Raw genomic sequence first — 25,155 nt, 5'->3', positions numbered from 1 at the left:
GTGCCCCTGAGTGAATCTGTGGTGGTACTGACTGATGCTGTGGTGATGTGATAGATAGAGGGAGTGAGTGCGATAGATAGATAGGGTGAGTGCGATAGATAGATAGATAGATAGATAGATAGATAGATAGATAGATAGATAGATAGATAGATAGATAGATAGATAGATAGATAGATAGATAGATAGAATGAGTGCGATAGATAGATAGAGTGAGTGCGAAAGATAGATAGAGTGAGTGCGATAGATAGAGTGAGTGCGATAGATAGAGTGAGTGCGATTGATAGAGTGAGTGCGATCAATAGTGGGAGGGCAATAGATAGAGGGAGGGCGATAGATAGAGGGAGGGCGATAGATAGAGGGAGGGCGATAGATAGATAGATAGATAGATAGATAGATAGATAGATAGATAGATAGATAGATAGATAGATAGATAGATAGATAGATAGATAGATAGATAGATAGATAGATAGATAGATAGATAGATAGATAATTTAAAAGTGTAAGAAGCACTGAGTGATGCTGTGGTGTTGTTGAGTGATGATGTGCTGGCCCTGAGTTATGCTGTGCTGGCATTAAGTGATGCTGTGCTGGCCTTGAGTGATGGTGTGGATGCCCTGAGTGATACTGTAGTGGTGCTGACTGATGCTATTGTGGTGCTGTTGCACTGCAGAGTGATGCTGTTGTAGTGCTTCATGATGCTGTTGTGGTACTGAGTGATGCTGCTGTGTTCTGAGTGATGCTGTGGTGGTGCTGAGTGATGCTGTGGTGGTGCTGAGTTATGCTGTGGTGGAGGTGAGTGATCCTGTGGTGGCCCTGAGTGATGATCTGGTAGTGCTGAGTGATGCTGTGGTGGTCGTGAGTGATGCTGTGGTAGTGCTGAGTGATGCTGTGGTGGTGTTGACTGATGCCGTGGTGAAGGTGAGTGATCCTGTGCTTGCCCTGAGTGATGCTGTGGTGGCGCTGAGTGATGCTCATGTAGCCCTGAACGATATTGTTGTATGCTTGAGTGACGCTGTGGTGGTGCTGAGTGTTGCTGTAGTTGGGCTGAGTGATGTTGTGGTGGCCCTGAGTGATGTTGTCATGGTGCTGAGTGATGCTGTGGTTGTACTGAGTGATGCTGTGGTTGTGCTGAGTGGTGATGTGGTTGTGCTGAGTGATATTGTGGTTGTGCTGAGTGATGCTGTGGTTGTGCTGAGTGATGCTGTGGTGGTGTTGAGTGATGCTGTGGTGGTCCTGAGTGATGCAGTGGTAGTGCTGAGTGACGCTGTAGTAGTGCTGAGTGACACTGTGGTGGTGTTGCTGGATGCCGTGGTGAAGGTGAGTGATGCTGTGGTTGTGCTGAGTGATGATGTGGTGGCACTGAGTGATGCTCTTGTGGCCCTGAGCGATATTGTTGTGTGCTTGAGTGATGTTGTGGTGGTGCTGAGTGTTGCTGTAGTAGGGCTGAGTGATGTTGTGGTGGCGCTGAGTGATGTTGTGGTGCCCCTGAGTGATGTTGTCATGGTGCTGAGTGATGCTGTGGTTGTGCTGAGTGATGCTGTGGTGGTGTTGGGTGATGCTGTAATGGCGTTGAGTGATGTTGTGGTGGTGCTGAATGGTGCTGTTGTGGCGTCGAGTGATGTTGTGGTAGTGCTTAGTGATGCTGTGGAGATTTTAAGTGATGCTGTGTTGGTGTTTTTGAGTGATACTGTGTTGGTGTGGAGTGATTATGTTGGAGATAGAGTAAGAAAATTTAAAAAAGCAAAAACCCGCCGGTGAACCCCCATTTTAGCCTGAAATAACGTTGTTTGCCTACTCAATTTTATGTTCTCTATATTGAAACGCCCCTCGTGGTACTTAAGCTCGGGAGATTCTAGGTAACCAGGTGCATAGTTCAGAAACGTAGTGCATGTTAACTGGATGAAGTTGAACACATTTGTAATTAGTCAACACATGGTATAGCAATTCAAGACAAACTGTGCTGCAATCCGGGGTTTTCATTAAGCAACCACTGCATTTTAGAAATAAGTCACTTCACCTGCGGCCAGAGAAAGTGGGGAGCAGAGAGCTTGGCTCTTACATTACTGCCTACACACTGTTCCAAGCCCATCATCTCATCACCTTCTTTTGGATGTAAACAATCCTTTCTGTGCTGCCATGCATATTTAATATATAATAAACACTTCAAATATCTCACTTTAAGTAGCGCTCCGAGGAAGATTTTGATGTTACGGCGCGCTAGCGCTTCGAACAACATTTGTCTGTTACGGCGAGCAGTAAAAAACGTATTATTGTTAAGAAATTTATTTCCCCCTTTTTTTCAAGCAAAAAAACAAAAAAAGACGGTTGGAGCAAGAATGTTGTATCCCATAGGTATTATCAATGGTAAAGGTTTGAATTTTCGTAATGCGTCTCAACACCCAAGGGCAAAGCTTACGCCATGCAGAATAACTACTGAGTCACTCACAACCTCCGGAATTCTAAACAATGACCTACAGTTTACAAAGAGATCTCTGCAGGCGGCCCATGAACCCCGTAGGCTTCTGAGTGGACAAACATGTGCAAATGGTCTTAAATCCCCCCCCCTTACACCCCAGGACCCTAAAATAGGTTGTGCCCGTGTTTTAACACTATACTTAATAGCAAACTGATTATGGCTTGATTTAACCAGGATCGCACAATGGGCGATACCAGGGACAGGCTTTACACATCCTGGGTAAGCTTATTATATTCCCTACTAATTATATCAAAATGGTGTGAATCCCTTGAAAGCCCACAGAAGGTTTTCACACACACAATTATCCATATGTATCCCTGTTCGGTAGTTGACCGACAACGTTCCCCGTTTTCGGCACACGCCATCTACTGTAATCAATACTGGTGTTTACTTGGGGTACAGTGCAGCCCAGTTAGTTACTCGGACTACTAAAGACTTTAAAATGCTGACCTTGGCACTTTGGTCATTTTCAGAAAACGTTCTCTGTCGGTGGCTGACTGTGGTGAATCACACAGCGCCATCGCGTTATCTCAACAGTTCCAATAAAAGCTCCCTATAAAGTGTCTATTTTGGGGTAATTTATTGGGATCCAATAAAATAAATAAAAGAAACCCTTAAGTATGTGTGACCAAACCAGGAAAGTGGGGGTGAAAAAAACTACGCTAGCTTGTAATGTAAAGTGCTATGTAAAAACAAAGTAAAAAGTATTAATTATAACATGTGGTGATAATGTACAGAGAAAGGCAAAATAAGTAAAACAACGGTATATATTTTATAAACAATAACCAAACAGTACTGGCTTAAAAAAAACTTTAAAAAAATTAGAATTGCAGGAGCGAAATGTGGCATGCCCCAGGAGGTATTAGCGGGGGAATGGTACAGCATGGGATACAGGTGACATCCCCGGGAGATGGTAGCAGGGGAATGTCACTGCATGGGCTGAGTGGCGGGCCGTGGAAGGTGGTGTCGGGGGAAGGCTACCGCACGTCCCAAGAGTGGTGCGGTGGGGGAAGAGCAACACACGGGGAAATAGATAGCGAGAGCAGGGGCGGACGTGCTGACACATTATTAACGGGGGTCAACCAGGCTAATTAATCGGAAGAGAGTCCAAAAGTCTTTAAAGCTGTTGAAAGGGGTGCGGTATATGGAAATCATATAGACTAGTAAAACACTACCTAACACGTACGTCGCGCTTTTGTCTTGTAACGTGACTGTGCTGGTGGCTGGGTTGTTACGAAACTTCACTAGCCGCGAAGTGAAAATAAACCTCCCAGGGGGGCTCCGCTGCAGAGATAGCGCAGAGAGCTGCGAGGGCCATGGAGTCCAAGGACACAGAGCTCTGCGAGAGCCTCATCCTGTGGGTGAGTGATCGGACGGGCACGAAAGTGGAACTGTATGCTGGCTTGCCACCGAAAGCGGGACTGGCGATGTGCGTGTGGCTGGACGTGCGCGTCCATAGACCACAATCTGCGCGTGCCCCGGTCTGTCTCCTTTGAGAGGCATCTCAACGACAATAGGTCTCGAGAGCGAGACCTAACAAGGCTATTAACGAATTAGAAGCCAGCATTTACGAACGACATTGAAACAAGCCAATGACAAATATGGGTGGAGAGTGGGCGGGCCTTCAAGTCTATACTTTAATACAGCATGCTTGGCAGAGCAGCGCATGCGCTGCCCAGGCTCAAACTAAAAAGAAAATCCTGGTCTCCTGCCACCCACCATCGACACCCTCTGTGTCTCTTGTCCTCCTTCCTTCCCAAAGCTGTGCTCTCTTTGGAGCAGAGGGCCAATGCTACACTGCCAGGCTCCCAGAGAGTCATATCAGAGGAAGCAGCCTTTGCTTACCTCTATTGCTACGTCAAGGCAGCGACTAACTGGATTTGTAATCTGGTATTCACGCTAGTGGCCCTCAGAGATGGTCCTGCTTAAAACAGTTAATGGCAACTACCCAGTTATAATTCTGTGTGTTCTGCATTTCCCTTCTCCCCCAAAATATCCCAGTCTCTCAGGCCCTTCCTTGAAGTGCCTTTATGGGCCTGCCAGAAATAAAATCGCTTATCTGGTGTCTCTATTATCCATCTCTCCCACTAATGGTTCCTTTAGGACATACAGGATAGGTCTTTGATGTTCCGAACTGTTCCTCCTCTGTTCCCGAAACAGGTTACTTGGCCCGGCAGAATTTAATGGCAGCAATGCTGTCTTTCTCAAACATGCCGCGGGGGTCACTGGGGCTAGAGCTGGCGGTACAGGCGCTGTGACATCAAGCCAGAGCATAACCAACTTATTTGACAACTTGTGTCACATCATCCAAGGCCTGAAGCCTTTATCTTCTAAGATGGCATCTGTGGAAGCCATATGCAATAGAATAATGTGCGGACTTGAACCACACAGCTGTGATTGGGAGGCAATGAAATCAAATGCTTAGAGTTACATCTGCTCATCTTTCACAGGCGTGGGCCGAGGGGTCGGAGCTGCTCAGGTTATATGGCTGCCATCACTGAGACCTTGTAAACTCAGTGGACTGATGTGAAACTGAGTGCAACAGCTCAACAGCTCAGACCTTTCCACAAGTGAAGTGTCAGGTCAAGCACAAGATGACAGCTAAATTCTCCCTTCATCAGAACGGGGTTGAGTCTTGGCAGGACAATTGGGTAATATCACCTCTTCATTATAGCGCTTAGAAACAGCAGGTGTGTGGTGGGTGACACCCTTCAGTGAGAGACCATTTTTATTTTAGTCCATTTCTTGTCCGAGTGCTGGTTCTTCACTGTCACATTGAATGCAGAACTTGTCCTCTCTGGGTTCCTGTTGCAGTGCCCGCCTGGACGGTTTCTGTGTGGCCCCACACGCGCTACATGTGCCTCACACATGCGACTTGTACCCCACGCATGTGGCATGGAATCCTGCGCTTGACCTATGTTCTGATCAACTTTAAAATTAGGATCTAGTTTCAGTTCTTTTATGCCTCCTTTAGCCTGGCCGCTAACACTGCTCTAAATTCAAAAAGGTGTTTACATCCAATATTCATTGCTAGAGGGGTGTGTTTTCTATATTGTAACACAGCAGCTCACTAATCACTGTGACATCCTCCCATTTCTCCCATGTGCGGTCCTCTTTCGGATCTAAAAACAACTTTTTTATGGATGTTGCATAAAACATAAAAGCATTTCTCTGCAAAATGTCTGTGATTTTCTCACACATCATTTACATCAAAAATAAATAAAAAGAAAACTGTAGTGAAAACAATCTGTTAAAGAAATATCTGGGTGCATCGGGGCAAGATCTATGCAAAACAGAGCTGGGTGAAATCAGTGTGTGCATAGGATTGTACCACTGTGCCTGGTATGGTGGAATCGCTGCAGCTGATGTGGTGGAATCGTTGAAGCTGTTGTGGTGCAATCGCTGCAGCTGCATTGGTGGAATCGTTGCAGCTGCTGTGGTGGAATCGTTGAAGCTGCTGTGGTGGAATCGCTGCAGCTGCTGTGGTGGAATCGCTGCAACTGCTGTGGTGGAATCGCTGCAGCCGCTGTGGTTTAATCGCTGCAGCAGCTGGTGGTGGAATCGTTGAAGCTGCTGTGGTGGAACCTTGATCTAGAGCTCGTCCAGCTTCTTGCCCCGTTCCCCACTTTAGCAGTCTCTTGGATGCCCTGTTTCTGCCTGTACCAGGTAGCAGGGGGCATCCAAATACCGCACCTACATGCCTCTGACAGCTGTGCCGAGGATTTGCGCCTTCTCCCTGCTGCTTGTCACTGTTGTCAGTCGCCATCTGTTGGAGGGCCGCCCGCCCAGCTGTGCCGAAGATGATCGGACAAGTGTGGCTTGGAAGGAGCCGCTCGGAGACGGCTGGGGGCTCGCTGGGTGGGTGGGGCCGTGCAGGAGGGACTAGCAGAGAGTTCAGGTCTGTGAGGATTAGTGACGGAGGACGAGCTGCTCACAGGTTCAAAGGCGTGTGGGGCTCTCGGCTTTCTGTGGCTGAATCGCATGATTTCGTTTTTATGTCTAGAGATGTGGTCATTATTTGCACGGCCTGTCCTTAGAGCCTTCCCCTGCACCTGAATAACTCGGGCACATAAGTGGATAACGTTCAGCTCTCCGTGGAATTAGGTGTCTCCGGCTTAAGAGATTTTGAGTGGGCGAGGGGCTTCGAAAGCCGTAGCCTTTCCTACACTTTCGCCCCTCAACCCATCAAGGCTCCTGTGCAGCCCCTCGGAAGGGACACCTGTAGGAAACTTAGTATCTCCAAAGTACAGTGGGTGGGCGTAACGTCTGGGGATGGCATACACTGACGGCGATGTATCCACGGGCGATGCCAGTTATCTAAACTGACACAGCTGGGTGGGTGGAAATAGAACCAATACAAACCGAGGGACACCGAGGCCAGATTTGTAAACCCGAGTGAAGTGTCCTGGTGCATTAATCCATCCTTGCTTGTCTGCATCGGTGTGCAGAGTAGGACCGCCAAGATTGCCCCAGCGTCAGATTTGGACACTTTGAGAATTCCCAGACCACTTTCATGGATTACCTCGGGAGGCACGTGGGTGTCTGACGCAGTAATGTGATAACAGTATAAAGGACAGTGTGACTTAGGGTCGTGGGTTATGTAACCTCAAGGGTTACCCAATTGTAATGGTTACCGTACTTCTCCCTGGCTCGACGGCCAGCTGGCTTAGAGTTCACTTCCGCACAGACTGCGCTCGGAAGCCGGGGGGCCTTCGACATCCAGAGAGGGTTCGGGGTGCATGAGAGGAGAGCCGAGCAGACGTGTGCAGGGCTGGGATCCCCCTTCAAGATCGGTCCTCCCTGGGCGCTCGCCAGACCTCCAGTCACCAGAACCCGTACCCGCCACTCATTCTTTGGCCCTGAGACACATCTCTGGAGACCCCTCTTTCACCCGAGGCCTCATCGCCTTCTCCGTTTAGTGGTTTAACACTTGGCACTGCTTTTTTCGCTCTACGACGTTTGAGCGTTTAAAAAAAAAAAAAAAAACCTTTCAGCTAAAATGTAAGCAATGCATGTTAATGTTTTATTAGTAACAAAAATACGATAAAACAAGTGTGTTCGTATTACCATGGCGACCAACTCCTGAGTCATGCTGCGAGCTATGCACGGGCACTAGTGATGTCGGGATGTGAAGCCGGAAGTTTGGGTGCATTATGACTGTCGTGGGGCGGGACTTCCATTTTATATGGGAAGCCCAAGCCAAGGAGTGACTGGCCCAGAGAACAGTACTGACGCGGGGCTCCCATGCCCGAGGGAGCTCCCATGCCCGAGGGAGAGCCCCGCGATGGCTACAGAAGTCAGAAATGGCGGCGGCTGCCGATGCGGTGAGTGAGGCGGGGGGCAATGTGCGTGTATTAATGTGTGCGCATGTGCGTGTGTGTGTGTGTGTGTGCGCGCGTTTGTGTGTGTGTGTGCACGCGTGTTTGTGTGTGTGTTCAAGGAAGGGGATGGCTGTGTGTGTGTGTGCGCCGTTAGTACATGCTAGCTAAGCGAAAGCGGGCTGTGTGAGTATGTGGAAGCGTGTCTGCGCAAGCACGACTCTTTAGAAGCGCGTCCACAGACCTCAATCTGCGCATGCCCCGGTCTTTCTCCCTTGATAGGCATCTCAACAACAATAGGTCTCGAGAGCGAGACCTAAAAAAGGACATGTCTATTGGGAGAGACCAGCTGGTGTGATGTATAATAGCCTTAGAGTACAAAAAAATATGTTGGCAAAAATACTAATCTAAAAGAGGCCATTCCTCTAACAGAAGTATGGCACACACCTGTGAATGGGTAAAAAAATGTGGAAGGATGACATGAGTATAGCTGAAATAGCAAGTGTAAAATAAATAAATGTATATGCTACATATGTGGCAGTGCTTGCCAAGGTTCCAACAACCCCAGTTGTTCTGCCAACATTCCTGTTTGTCGCAAATGCAGGGAAAGGGGCCATTATTTGATGGTATGCAAAAGCCAAGTAGATACAGAAAAATCTGATTGTGGTGCTATGCAGCGAGTACAAGATGTACAAGAGAATTGAAACAGAATTGAAACAGAATTGCAATGCAGATTACTGATACTCGGCGTGGCTTGCCTCCGACGGGCATGGACGTCTCTCCGTGACTCTCCGGGGGCGGCGAAGGAGAGGACAAACTAATGCAGCATTTCTTCGGCCGGAAAACAAACAGCCTTGAGGGAGACGGAGCATGAAGTTGTCGTGATTCACAACGTACCACTTTCTTCTTCCACTCAGGTCTGATGGTTCTTCTTTGAGCATTTACCTGCCTGATGCGGCGCTTCTAATACAGCGGCTGCCATTTTGAGCGAGGGCTGACTGACTCGCGCATTTTACAGCGACTCCTGCTGAAGTGTTCCAGCGGCATGCAAGGTTTATACAAGGTGCTTATTTTTTTAATTTGACCTTTGTTTTGCCCCCTTTGCTCCTTTTAACCCATAACTGCAGATATATTTGCATTCTCTGTGCTCTATGGGTGGCACTAAGGTTTAATGGAGCTTACGTCAGCCATTTTCTTTTCTCCGTCGACGGAGGTCTCTCCTATATGATGTGCCATGGAATTATTCAAAGCCCCGTTGAAGCATATTGATGTTTCTGAATTCAAATAGCCCTGGAGAGTTCCTTTTATGTGAAATGGTGCTAATTTTTCTGCGTATAACAGCTTCTTTATTGATGGCTCAAGCTCTTGTTCTCACGTCAGGCACCTGTTAGTATCAGTACCTCAAAGACAACTTACAGTTGCTGTCTTCAATGCACATAACCTGAGGCTTCTCTAATTTTGTTGTGAAGATACTTCCAGCTTTCAACTTTTAAGGAAACTTCCTTTTCTATTGAAAGTTTACTAAACCTGTGTTAAGTCTATTGTCATTTAAATGTATTCTTGCTGGTCCTATTTTGGCTAGTTAGGTGGCTCATTGCTTACTGAGGTGTATATATTTATTTGCATTTATCTATTCAGTGATCTTTTGTCCCTACTCACCCTTCACCCTGTGCTGCTACGCTCACACAGATTTCTTTTTTCTGTATGGGTAAACAGCTTAAAACTTTGTCTCAAACCAAACTCTCATCAAGTCAGTTCATGCTTCAGACTAACTCACGTTATCAGTGCCTAGCTATGGAGGACTCTGCTACCACCTCGTCCAAATCCTCCACAACATCGACCACCTTAGCATCAGCTGCTTCTTCAAATGTCACCAAAACATCCTCTAAGAGGCTCAAGAAAGACCCTCCATCTCCCACAAAACAATATTCTTCAGTCACTATGGACTTACTGCTGGAGGAAATCTGTGCTTTGCGACCATCTATTGAAGAAACAAACTCAGCGATTCAGGCTCTTACAGATAAATGGTCTAACATGGAAGAGCATGTTATAACTTTGGAACATACTGTTGGCTCTTTTTCCTCCTCTGCTTCCAAAATGGAGTCCTTGTCTTCCCAGGTGCTGATGCTTCATAAACAAGTGGAACATTTGGAAAATAGGGGTAGGAGAAACAATCTATGCATTTATGGATTGCCTGAGGAAACGGAGGGGTCTGACTCTATTAATTTTTTCAAAACATTTCTCCCACAACTTCTTAAGCTTCCTGAAGGTACAAATCTGAATATTCAAAGGGCCCATCATCGGGGTTCAAAATCACCAGCGACATTATTGTCATCCATCAGACGTCCAAGAGGCATTATCATATACTTCTTGGAGCACACTGACCTACTGATGGTCCTATCAGCGGCTAAAGCAGTACACAGAATTACCTGGTCTGGCAACTCTCTGCTCTTCACACAGGATTGTGCCAAATCAACAGCTGACCTTCAAAAGGAATTTTTGTCATTACGCCCCCAGTTACGCTCTATAGGGGCGCGCTATGTGCTTTTTCATCCTTGTCTCTTCAAGGTTACCATAAACAACAAGACTAATACTTATGAAGATCCACTGCAGCTCAAAAGCTTTCTTTATTCCTTTCAACCTCAACAAATGGAGACAGCTTCAACATCGCTGTCCAAATAACTGTGCATATTATTGATGATGTTTTCGACATCCTTCCTTTTCCTCTGTTTATGTTATAGCTGTATTTCACCTTTATTGTCCCTAGTTCTTTGAGACTCAAGACCTTTTATTTAGTTGTTTGTTTCCTTCCTCTTTGTATACACCTAATCTTTTATTTCTATTTGTAATTGCCCTTATATTTCATTTGTCCATTAACTTGCTTCACTCTTTTCTTCATTCACAGATCACTCCACCGTCCTTCGTCCTCCCCTCCACGTTCTTGTTGCCCGTTGGTTGTGTCTCCTCCTTTTTGCTGCCCTTCCTTTTGAGGCCTGGACGCGTCATTATCCGTAATGGCATTCTACCTTCCCTCTCCTCGTATGTCTTGGATTTGTTGTAAGTCTAATGTTTCTCTTTCATCTTCTCTCTATTTGTTTCTTCTACTTCTCTCTACTATTTTCTTGCTTTCTTTACCCTATTTTCCTTCTTTGTCTGCGTTCACTTTCTCTTATATTCTTTCTCTACTTTTCACTGCATCTTACATGATCTTAGCATATTACTTTTTCTTCCTTATCTTTCCCGCATCTCTTCTCCTACTATTCTTTTTCATATTTTACTGGTTTATAGTTATGACTGGTTCTTGTTGTTCAAAATATGGTTAATTTATGCATGCATTGTGTTATTCTAATTTTTTCATATGCCGTTAAATATTGTTTCATGGAATGTCAGAGGTCTACATTCACCTATTAAGAGGCAGAGAGTTTTAACTCATTCAGCCAAGTTGGGTGCCGATATTGCCTGCATACAAGAGTCCCATTTGTCCTCGACAGAATCTGAAAAGTTCAAAAGATGTTGGGTGAATGATGTTTTCTTTTCTCCAGGAGATGGCAAACGTAATGGTGTTCTTATTCTCTTTCATAAGTCACTCCCCATCAAGATACTCTTTCACTTCTCAGATTCCAGTGGTAGATGGGTATTTGTCAAGTTTTTGATAGATAATGTCCCTCTTTCCTGATCAAATGTGTTTGCCCCTACATCGGGAGATCCTTGGCATCGCATATCACACAATACTTCTGCAATGAAGTTTTCGATCCCTTTCTTGATCGTCACTCATTATAGTCTTTCATTCCTCACAAGTCTCACAAGCTCTTCACACAAGCAATACAACAACACAAACTGATAGATGCTTGGTGACTCCCTAATCCTAAAGCGAGGGAATAACCTTTTTACTCTCCACTACTTCACACCCAGTCTAGACTAGATTACTTTTTAATTTCTCACAATGTAGCACAATGACTAGTGAGTGCCGACATAGGGTCCATACTAATATCAGATCACGCACCAGTTTCCATACATCTAGATGTCCTAAGCACGCCTGCATCGCCTCGGAAGTGGCATTTCAATAATTCTTTGCTTTTAGACCCAGTGTTTATGTCATCTTTTACATCTTTCTTTCATGAATTTTTCCTCATTAATCATAAGGGTACTGTCTCTTTTCCTATAGTTTGGGCTGCTTTCAAAGCCTCCACAAGAAATTTTGTTCTTAGATTTGTATCCAATAAACGCCGAAAGGCACGACGAACTACGAACGCTCTTTTAGCCAAAATTAAAGCATTGGAACACTCCTATTACTCCTCTAAGTCTAAAGATTGCCTATCTGATCTCCTTAAGGCCAAGTTTCAATTTAATCAGGTCAGAACTAACAATGCATCTAATATTTTGCTAAAGTCTAGTGCCAAATACTACGGTGGTCAGAATAAGGCAGGTAAACTACTAGCAAACTATTTAAAGGTTAAAACAAAAAAAACTTAACATTTAATCAGTTTTTGCCTGTGATGCTCACTTGAAGTTTAAGGATGAGGAGATCTTAGCCGAATTTCTTCATTTTTATAAAACACTTTACGCATCTGAAATGTCTTCCTCTGATAATGACATCACACAATTTCTCTCTTCAATTCAACATTCTCCTTCCACCACTTTTGATTCTTCACCATTAGAAGCTGATATTCCACAGAAATAACTTTTGAAGACTTTGCAGATGCTCAAGAAAGACAAAGCTCCAGGCCCTGATGGGTTTACTGTAGAGCTTTTTACTCATTTTTCACATCTACTTCTTCCCAAACTAGATCTCCTCCTCTTTGACTTCGCCACTTTGGGTCACTCTTCTGGATCGTTTGCAGAGAATCTATGACATAATATCGACAGACAGAATATAGACATACAGAAATATTGCCACAAAAATATCGACATCAAAAATATGGGAGTTCTATCTACATGAAGGTAAGTATAAAAATTTGGAAAAAAATATTGTGGTACAAAAATATCAAAGTTAAAAATATTGTTTTTTTAAATATATTAATAATAATGTAAAAATAATTTAAAAATACAAATAATTTAATAAATTATAAATATAAACATTAAAACATATTTAAAAAATATTAACTAACACATATACATTTAAAATAAATTAAAAACTCTACATATAAATTAATATATATACTTACTCCATATAACAGTTCGAAAAGCGTTGGATAGCGTAGGGGTAAAAATTACTATTCCCACTCCAGAGAGTGCAACAGTAGGAAAAGCGTTGGATAGCGTAGGGTAAAAATTACTATTGCCACTCCAGAGAGTGCAACAGTAGGGGAAGCGTTGGATAGCGTAGGGGAAAAAATACTATTCCCACTCCAAAGGGTGCAACTGTAGGAAAAGCGTTGGATAGCGTAGGGGTAAAATTACTTTTTCCAACTCCAGAGTGTCCAACAGTAGGGAAAGAGTTGGATAGCGTAGGGGTAAAAATTACTATTCCCACTCCAGAGAGTGCAACAGTAGGGAAAGGGTTGGATAGCATAGGGGTAAAAATTACTATTCCCACTCCAAAGGGTGCAACAGTAGGGAAAGCGTTGGATAGCGTAGGGGTACAAATGACTATTTCCACTCCAGAGAGTGCAACAGTAGGGAAAGTGTTGGATAGCGTACGGGTAAAAATTACTATTCCCACTCCAAAGGGTGCAACAGTAGGGAAAGCGTTGGATAGCATGAGGGTAAAAATTACTTCCCACACTACTCCCCTTTAACACACAACACACTACAGATACAAAAAAACACAATTAATATAAATTTCAATTAATCAATTAATGACAATTAATATTATTACATTGATGTAATTATACATTAACTAATTAACACATATTAATTACCAATTCTTAATTAACTACCAATTAATAATTAATTAACAAGATATTTACAGGAATAAACAATATTTATTAATACATTATTTATAATTATTATTATGAAATAATTAAAAAAATAATTATCAATTATTTAATTAATAATTAATTAACAATAAATACCAATAAATAAATATAATCTCTTTAATTAGTTTAATTTAATTATGTCACACTCTATTCCCCTATAAACACACAACCCACTACACATAAATAAATCACATAAAAAATGTAATTGTCATTTAATCACTTAATAATAATGAATTACCAATTAATTATTAATTAACAATAACGAAAAATGATAAATATTACTACATTAACTCTAATTAATTGAATTAACTAATTCATAATAATTAATTACCAATTAATTGTTAATTAATAATTATTTATTAATCAAAACTATTTTTTTTAAATATTAATTCATTAATTATAATTAAATTACTTCCCACCCTATTCCCCAATAAACCCACAACCCGCTCTGATACTAAAACGCATTTAAAAACATGTTTAACAAACATATAAGCAACATAATAAAATACATAACACTAAACAAAATTTCGATATTAGTAACATAAATACCTTGATATCTATATTCTGTCTATCGATATTATTGCACATCGATATTCTATACAATCGAAATTAAAACATCGATATTATTGTATATCAATATTTTAATTTCGATATTTTGTCTCTCTACCGTTTGCAGATGCCCTTATTTGTCTTATCCCTAAAGATGGTAAAGACCCACAACGTTGTAAAAACTACCGCCCCATTTCCCTGGTTAACATTGATTAAAAAATCTTCTCAAAAGCATTACCATTACGGTTAGAATCATACTTGCCTGACTTACTTGGGGCAGAACAATCTGGATTTGTCAAAGGGCGTCTCATTTCAGATAATACTCGGCTACTATTTGATATTTTATCCAAGGCCTCACATTCCTTTTAACCTTTAGCAGCCATCGCGTTGGATGCAGAAAAACATTCGATAGAGTTGAATGGCCTTATCTATTCCATGTCCTTTATTGGTTTTGCTTTGGTCCTAAAATTATTGCTCTTATTTCATTCCTGTATTCCAACCCTAGGGCAGCAGTTGCAGCAAATGGGGGACTTTCCTCCTATTTTCCCCTTCATAGAAGTGTCAGACAGGGTTGTCCGCTTTACCCTTTTCTTTTTAATCTAGCACTAGAACCCTTTTTACTTCATATCCATCAAAATAATGATATTCATGGCTTTACCTTCAACAATACCACAGTTAAGATGGCTGCATATGCTGATAATGTTCTCATGTACTTATCTCAGCCACAAGTTTCGCTTCCTGCTTTTTTAGCGGAAGTTCAATCCTTTGCGGCTGTTTCTGGATATAAGTTAAATAAAGACAAATGTGAGATTCCGCCTCTTAATAAATACACCCTTAGCGCTGATTTTGTTTCCTCTGGCTTTACTTGGAGTCTTCATTATATTAAATATTTGGGTTTACATTTTTTCCCCACTATCTCAGACACAATATCACGTTGCATGGATAACTGTATTCAGAAATTATCTTCCTTAACAGCAAAGTGGCACCCACTTTATCTGTCTTGGTGGGGTCGTTTGGACACCATTAAAATGATGCTTTCGCCCGTGGTCTTATATACCATATCTAATATACCGGTAGCCATTCCCTCTAAATATTTTAAGAAAATCAACTCTATTTTATCTTCTTTTTTACGGAACACAAAGAAGGCGTCTATTAAAAAGTTAATTCAATCAAATACGGAGGGAGTGGTGAACTTTTCAGATCTGGTTTCCTATCATAAATCCTTCCTCTTGCATCAAGCATCAAAATGGCTTGCGGACCCATCCGACTTTCTTCGCAAATGGGCTTTACTTGAGAAATCCTTTCTCTCACTGTTCTCTTTTAAATAATTTTTGTCTTTCACACGCAAACCACAGTCCATCTCCACTCCCATAATCAAATATACCTCTAAATTAATACCACCAGATGCTCCTACCTTCTTTTCTGACTCACCTATATGGCATAACACATACATTTTGGTTAACAACAAACCTATTTATTGGAAAACATGGCGGCAAAAGGGTATAGTTTGGGTTTATCAATTGTATGAACAAGAACGTTTCATTTCCTTTGATAGAGCCAAATCTTTGTTTGCTCTACCTACTTCATTTAGACCCAAGTTCTTACTCCTAGCTGACGCCATTCAAAATGCCCAATGATCATTCAAGCCAACCCAACCAACCGATTCACTTACATCTGAACACGCAGAACGCCTCAGATCTCTTGTTTTTAACGCTTCCAGAGCCTCTGCTATTTATACCTTTTTACATACTCTTCCAACCCCAAGGGATAAAACTATGGTAGAAAGGGCGTGGGAGTCTGACTTGGTAATTTCCTGGTCGACAGAATTTTGGGGGAGAATTTGGCTTAAGCTCTGCAAATTCTCCAGAGCGGCCAACACCATACAGACCTTCTTCTTCATATACAATAGGCTTCTCTGCACCCCTTCTGTGCTTCACACTAGATATCAACACCTCCCAGACACTTGTTGGTCTTGCTCACTACCGCAAGCAGACCTTTTTCACCTTCTTTTTACCTGTCATCTTGTTCATAGCTTTTGGATTAAAGTTTGGTCCCAAATCAACTCTATTTTCCACGCCAACTACCCTTATACTCCCATGCATATATTTTTAGGTAGTTTATCTCATATCTGGTAAAGTTGTGAACACCCGGTTCAAATTATAGACCTGTTGCTAGCCGCAGTTTTCCAGCAAATTACCAAAAATTGGAAAGATTTTACTAAGCTGTCGTTTCTGGCGTGGTAGTATGCGGTTTGTTATAACCATAGATTGGATACCTCCTTTGTATACCCTTCACATATGGGGCCCAAGCGTGCACACTTATGGTCACCTGTTACGACTTACATTGATATTAATGCACGACGCTCCCTGTATGTACCTCCATCGCAGCAAGAAGTAACCAAGCCTCCTTGACATTCTCCTGTATTATTAACTTTTTGAATTGGTATTACTCGTGATATCTTACTAAGTCTTGTATTATCTGTATTTCGCTTTTGCATGTTGTTAACATATTGCAACTTTGTTTAAATAATGTTTCTTTCTTTCATTCATAGCCTTTTTATGCTTCGAACCATACTTCTTTTGTAGTCTATGTATTCTTTGTATTGTATACCATGCATTGCGTACATGATAATTTCATTACTTGTGTTATTATCTTATATTATCTTTAAGAAAATTCTTATGAAATTAAAAAAGTTTACTGATACTCCATGGAATATGGCTGATTGTGACACTGGTGTTGTGAAGATGCATGAGTGTAAGATCAGGGTCGGTGAGAGGGAGGTGAATGTATTGGCTGATACTGCGTCACTATACACCCTCACTGGGGACCAGAATTGGTAGAGGATTTTCGGAAGATAAACTCACGCTGTATGAAGCAGACAAGAATGCAATGTGATAGGGGGTACATACGTTGGATCTGTTGGGCTATGTTCCCATAATAATAGCCTTCAAAGGGAGAACAACTTTTTGGAAGGACTATGTAGCCAAAAGAGGACATAATCTCCTTGGTCGTCACCATCAGCATGAATTGTGAATCCCATGAAACCCTTGATCAAGTAATGATGTTTGCACATATGAGTGTTAATGAAGACACGGCTGAGAGATTTCCAAAGTATTTAATACTGAGTTGGGAGTATTGCGGAATTTAAAGTATTAGATTATTCTTAAAAGTCAAGTCAAATCTGTTGATCAAAAGGTGAGGAGAGATTGAAACTGCTAAAACAGGAGTTGGAAATATTGAAAGTGCTGGGGACAATATGGGAAACTGAATCCTCTAAGTGGCTCCCCCATGTTGTTTTAACAACCACGGCTGAGCCACAAATATACATATTTATGTAGATTTGCGCGACCTTAACAAGAGCATCTGAGTAGATAGGTAACCTTTGTCTAGTACTGCAGATAAATTGTCAATGGTTATTGGAGCAAAGGTCGGTATACCATCAAGTTCGACTAAGTGAGGATTCACTCTTATGTCGTTCATGATTCCACTTAGTGCATTTCAAGTTTCAGGATGCCTTTCTGGTTGGCAGCAACATGTTTCCAACACATAAATGATGAAAAGTTTGGAAGGGAGATAACAAATGTTATTTTTTGCAAGATGACATCCTACTCTGTGGAAAAGATAGGTTAGACTGCTCTAAGATTTTGATTGAGGTATTAATAAGGTTGCGGAAAAGTATATTAACAGCGAAGAGACAGAAATACTTATTGAGGGTTGGCAAAGTGAATTACCTGGGCTATGTTATAATGAGAGAAAAAATAAGTCCCCAATGATATGACACAGTTGATGTCAAAGAAACCGCCACCTGAGAATAAAGACCAGTTACAGTAATCCCTGGGATTGCCTAAATAGTATTCCAAATGTGTGACAGATTCTGCCTCATTAGTCTATCCCATGAGGTTTCCTTTGAAGAAATTGGAAACATTTGTCTGGTCCTCCAAATATTTCAAAGGTTTGAAAGAAGTGGAACTGCAGTAAGGTAGAATATATACTCTTGAGCATTTTGATATGATAAAAAGACAATTCTAACCACAGATGCTAGGTTGAGGGGCATAGGAGCTCTTTTCTAGAAGCAGTTTTGGCTCAGAAGGAGAACAGTGAAGACAATATTGTGGCATTTGCCTCCCAAGCACTGAAAGGAGCAGAAACATGTTGGGTTCGATTCACAAAGGATAACTGAGAAAAAAGTCTATCTTTATGTTTTTCGGTATTCACAAAGTGTTTTTACTAGTAGTAAAGTCAAACTTTTGTCTCAGTTAAACTTACGTTTTGATCTTAAGTTTAACTGAGTCCAAACCGGAGACAAAAGTCTAACTTTATTACTCGTAAATGCCCTTTGTGAATACCAAAAGTCGTAAAGTTAGACTTTTGTCTCAGTTAGTTTACCTTTGTCAATCGGGCCATTATTCGGTACTTGAAAAGGCAGCCCTGGAATGTACGTGGGCTATACAACATTTTAAATATTATTCATGCAGTCTGCTTTTTATGATCCAAAGTGATCACAAACCCTTATTGCATGTACTTTCATGTACAGATAGTGAGCATGCCACACCAAGGATTAGTAGACAGATGGAACATGTCAGAGAATGTAATTTTGAAGTACAGAACCTGAAGGCCACTAAGAAAATAACTGCTGATTGCCATTATAGCCTGCCATTCAGAACTAATGACAAGAGGGCAGATGTGTTTAAAGTGTTATGCATCATTATGACAATTTGAAGGAAGTGGATTTCAAAGTTGCAGAATCTAAAGATTTATTACTTGGAAAAGTAATAAGCTACGTGGTTGAAGGTAGGCCTGTTGCTAAGGATCTTACTGAAGCTGAAAAACAGCTTAGTCATATCACAAACAAGCATTCTGTGATAGGAAATGTATAGTGAAGAGGTGAGAGGAGGATTACACCTGAAGACACAAAGGAGAAATTGATGAGTCTAGCATATAATGGCTACTAATTGAGGAATTTCAGAAAAACTCAGTTTACAGAATTGGGGGACTAACATAAATAGGGTAGAGGAGGTGGTGGTGAGAGAATGTTTTCTGTGTGCCCAAATGGGGAATAGTAAGAAGATAAGACATGCTGGCAGAAATTGGGAATAGATATTGTTGATCCTTTTGAATTGATGCCTTTATCTGAAAGATATGTGATTGTTTTTGTAGATTACTACAAGTTGGTGGGTACTAAATGTTGCAGTGCTGTAACATGCAGTACTGAAATTAAATTTGTGAATGATGTGTTTGCCAGCATGACTATTCTGAAACTATCAAAACAGATAATGATATTAAATTTGTTTTGCAGGAAATAAAGGTGTCTTTCAACAGTTTGTCTATTTCACATCACTTCACCGCTCTCTAACATCCCAAGGATATGGCCTTGTAGAAGTTATAAAAAAAATGATAGGAGGATGTGTTTAGAGGGCATTGCAGTGAAAGATACTAATGACAGGCATTTTGAGGGACATCTTACGATCCTCCCACACCTCACTCTGTCATGGGTATATTACTATTTGAAAGACTAAAGGGTAGAAAGGCAGGGTCAAAGTTGGTTACTGCGTGGTTGGCAATAAACACTATAGCAAGAGTGAGGAAATATAAAAAGACTTATAAAATCAGTTTTATTTTTACCACAAGGTTTACTGGAAAAAAAATGGAAAGTTGGTGATGTTGTGATGTAAAAAAGTCAAAATTTGTGAAGAAAGTATTTGCAAGTTTTATGGATCCATACAGGATAAAATAATTAAAAAGTAATGGAATAAGGTCTAGTGTGTAGCATGTCACACATGACAAAAACCACAAGAGAATGTATTGAGAGTTCCACAGAGATAATAGAATTGAGTATACTTCTTTGAAGAAAGATCTGAAAACTCTACCTCTATTTATTACTCATAGAGAGAACTCAGGTAGTTAAAACATTTTAATTGCACATAACTTTAACATGCTCATTCTTTCCATGTGATTGATTGCTGTTATTTAATTTTTTTGTGTAGTTGGTTACCATATTTTATTACTTTCTCACATGTTTGCAGTTTAGTAAATTTTATCTGACTATCGAGAATTGTTCGGTCGTTATTAAGAATATTTCATTTTCTGTTTTTGTTCATTTGTTCTTTTTCGTGGGGATATGTTGTGGTTTGAGATGCTGAAGTTCCAGAACACTATGAGGTCATTACCCTTGGTTTTCCAATAGGAATGTTTTGAGGATAGAACTGGAGAATGTAGGACGTTACAATGCATACATTTACAACGCATGCCTTTACAAGGCAGTTTTTGCATTGCAACATCCTTTACAATGCATTCTATTACATCACATGACACTACATCGCATTTTTAGAAACTACCTTCACAGCGCATTCCATTACATCGCATACTACCTTTACAACGCATACCATTACAACACGTACCATTACATTGCATTTAAATTACTATTCTAACTCCAGGGGGTGCAAGAGTAGGGTAAGTGTTGGATAGTGTAGGGGGAAAAATTACTATTCTAACTCCAGGGGGTGCAACAGTAGGGTAGGTGTTGGATAATGTAGGGGTACTATGCGTTGTTATGGTATGCATCTTAATGGTAAGCGGTGTAAAGCCTGTGTTGTAGTGACATGTGATGTAGTGTCATGCATTGCAATGGAATGTGTTGTAATGCCTGCGTTGTAGTGACATGCATTGTAAAGGATGTTGTGATGTAATGACTACATTGTAAAGATTGTTTCCCAGAACTAGAGAGTGCCGGAGACTGTGAGCAGTCCTGTTATGTTGTGGTGATGATGTCTGCTACAACTAATGTCTAATACACTCTAGAAAACTGAAAGTGTGTTTCTGCAGTGGACTTTTTGTAAAGCTATGAGCAAGCATTTGGCAGACCCAACTGAAGTTATATAGATCAAATCTGGCGGCAATTTACAAAAATCAAAAGCTGTCTTTACATCTATCATAAGCAGATGTTTAAAGTTGACCATATTTTCTGCTAATTCAATCTTGTGGCCTGCTCAACAGTGTGAATCTTTCTCCTAAATGCAGCCAGGAGATTACTCAGTATATTGTTCCTATCGCCCAACTCTTGTAAATGATTTAGCAGGACCTTACTGGATATTGTTTATGCCTCATCCTTCTATGAGATCAGCCAAATATTTGCCGGCTCATAATGGATATTCCCTTTGAATAAAGGTATAATATTACTATTCTCCAGTAACCATGTAGATAGACAGCTACAACTGATAACAGTTTGAACACCCTAGCTCGAAATGGAGCTAACATTTTTGGGTCTGCATTGCATAAATCAGCTTGCAAAGCTTCCAAACCATGAAGATGTTAGATGTTAGATGTTAGATGTTAGGTTGGTCTTTTATAGCACACGGCTACTCCAAAGGAGTGTCCCGGAGTTTAATTAGTAACCAGGAAAGACAGACATCAACAACATAAGACAGAACTACTACAAAGAGTAGAAAGCCTTATTAGATTTTTGGATGGGAATAGCATCTTTTACCTCTGTTACTGTAATGTCTACAGCGTACACAGGCCTGTCTTTATAAATTGAGAAGCCATATCTCCCAACTGCTTAACCTCAACATCATCTAAAGAAAACAGTTAGATAATATACTTCAGCTATTTGCCTGCTCCGACTCCCAGCACTAAGCAGTTGGGCTTACCAGATTAACCTAAGAAATAATACCCCAGAACCTCTTACAAGTTTCATAATGTGGTGCAATTAATGCTTCACGTGCTCTCTTCTGTGCCTGTTTCTTCTGTAAAGTGCATGTATTTTATATACACTTTTTAAGAAAGCTGTTAACCAATTCACCAATTGGTCTAGAATATTGTTACCTAATGACTCTATTAAACTCTACCTTTTTCACCAGACATTCCTTATCTCATCTCTCAAACACATCTTTGTTAGGTTTAAATTTTTGGAAAGTTTATCAAGTTATACCAAAAATTAGGCCTTTTTTCAATTAAACACAAAGAAGCATCAATAACATCATATCTATTGAGCAAAAGACACACAATTGATGAATGGAATGCAGAACAAATCAAAACATTCACCTCCAGTCATGAGATCTTGCTTAAATCCATCATTCTTTTGCTCACCATGCCACCCCAGTTTAGACCTAACCATAAGCAAATGAGTCTTGACCCTGTAGCTCATGAGAATAGTCCAGCCCAAACTGCCAAGCCAGGTCCTCTGGAATCAAGCTATCCTGGCTGAAAAGGAGTGAAACCCCGAAACCGGTCCTAAGATGCTTGTTTCCAGTCCAGGGATGACCTGGCTTCCCAGTTCGTGCTGGACTGTTCCCATGATGCACAGGGTCAAGACAGATTTGCATATGGCTGGGTTTAAACTGGAATGGCATGGTGAGCAAAAAAATGATGGAGTTAGTCCCAGATCTCTAAACTGGGGTGAATGTATGACATTGTTCTGCATTCTGTCCATCAACTGTTGTTTTTGCATTTGTCACCCTGAGTGGGACGGGTATGCCCAGATGTGGGTGTCTGTGCTCTCCATGCCACTGGAACCAAGCTATCCTGGCTGAAAAGGGATGAAACCCCGAAGCCGGTCCTAGGATGCTTGTTTCTAGTCCAGGGAGGACCTGGCTTGGCAGTTGGGGCTGCACTGTTCCCATGAGGCACAGGGCCAAGACTGATTTGTCTATGGTCGGGATTAAACAGGAATGGCATAGTGAGCAAATAAAAAAAACATATGTTTAGGTCCAGATCTCTATACTGGGGAGAATGTATGACATTGTTCTGCATTCTGTCCATCAACTGTTCTTTTTGCATTTGTCACCCAGAGTGGGACTGGTATGCCCAGACGTGGGTCCCATGCTCTCCATGCCACTGGACTCAAGCTATCCTGGCTGAACAGGGGTGAAACCCCAAAACCTGTCCTAGGATGCTTTTTTACAGTCCAGGGAGGACCTGGCTTGGCAGTTCGGCCAGGACTGTTCTGATGAGAAACAGGGTCAAGACTGATTTGCATATGGCTTGGTTCAAACTGGAATGGCATGGTGAGCAAGAAAATTATGGATTTAGGCCCAGATCTCTGTACTTTTGGTTTACGTTAGGCGTACTTTTCCTCCTGCATTGGCTCATTCTTGTGATAAGTTTAGGAAGAATGATTGAAGGAAAATACAGTACAATGGACACAGCAAGTAAGAACATCAACTTGCTCCTGAAACCTCACAAATCATCCCATCGTGAAAGAAGAGACCTGTCATCAGTGAACATCACAGCCATTCCTATACCTGGTGGTATAGCATGGGATAAAACTGATTATGACATTTATGGCCCAGTGAAGCTGTTGAAGTTTCCACACCAGTTCAAGGTTTCTGTAAGTGACTTTTTCTCACCCAGCACATTTTCTGATGATTGGGATTTTAAAACTGTTAATATGATGACAGATTTAGAAATGTCATCTAAATTTACAAAACATGAATACTTGGAAGGTTCATCAGATTATGAACACATATATTGTTTTAATCATTATGGTCACCATTATTTGCATAAATCTGCAAAGCCTAGAAATGTTTTTACTTACAACCAATGGGAACATTGTCCGACGCCGCCAAAGGGCAGCTCAAAAACATTTTATGAAAAGTTTCCATACTTCTCAGGTTTTAATGTCACAAATCCAAAAACGTTTTATTTAAAAAATGTGAATAAGACAGGAATGAAAAACATGCTGACCAATACTAAACACATTTATTCTGCATTCTTTTATGCTCAGTTGTCTACATTAGGTTTTAACTTTTGGAAAAACAACATTGTGACAAAAACTGTCTGGGGCACAAAAGACTGGCAAGTGCAAGGTTTAGAAGCCTTATTCATAGCCTGCATTATCCCAGAGCAAATAATGTTTTTAAATGACACTGTTCAACAAACATCTTTTCTTGGTTTGGCTAAGATAAAAGCTTTAAATAAACAGTCCATACCTAAGCCCACGCCTGACAGCAATAACACTGCAGATGAGGAGGTAGACATAAAACAGAATTTACAACAGAACAGAACTAATCCTGATTGGAAAAAATGGTTAATCTGGCCCACAGACACGAATAATTGTCAAGATAGATGCCTGACCAAAACACAAGGGTTCACAGTGAATAGGCCAGATCCAAGATATTCCCAGAGACAACATCCAGGGATAGTAACAACGTATAGTGTATGAAAGCTATGCCTTGAGTGACTACAGAAATCCATGCTTCCAGAAATTAAACAACACTTAACTTTACTTAAAGAAGGCGTCAATTTGCGAGACTTTTTACTTGGACCTCACAAACAAAGACAAAAACATTTCATATACGCCGGTATATACGCTGCTTACAATGAAGCATGGACAATCACGCAAATTAAAACTGCAGAGAAAATATGAGAAATTGATCGCATTAATTTAGAGAAAGGTCTCTCTGTAGTGGACAATGGGTTAACGACTCTGTCCTCCAGAAGTTATTCTTTGGACAGCATTGTATCATCTGCCATTGACATAATAGAGCAGGAATTGCTACTGTTACAACATGGCCAGTCCCAATTACATTCTATAATGCAGCTAGGCTGGACGTTACAAAATCTGCGTTCAGGCTACATGCCATGGCGTTTAATCCACACCACGTCATTGTTTTCTGTATTTAACTTTACAGATAAACAAATCTCGTTGGCACAAAGAGGAGCAGACTATACCATGCTCAGCATAGAAAAACTGGAAAGATTACCATTAACTGTTTCTGAGAAGCCAGGCGTGAAATAGATAATACATGGCACCATCACGATGACAGTAACGATTTTCCAGGTTAAGTATTGCTTAAAACACATACCAGCAGGCCTGTATGAAAGGTTGGTTAAAGAATACATTAAGTCAACCTGGAATTTACCGTATACACACAAATGTTGGAGTGGGGGAAAGGAA

The sequence above is a fragment of the Lissotriton vulgaris genome, chromosome 3_1, assembly GCF_964263255.1.
Source record: "Lissotriton vulgaris chromosome 3_1, aLisVul1.2, whole genome shotgun sequence".
NCBI classification, from domain to species: domain Eukaryota; kingdom Metazoa; phylum Chordata; class Amphibia; order Caudata; family Salamandridae; genus Lissotriton; species Lissotriton vulgaris.
Note: the sequence above shows the minus strand (reverse complement) of the source record.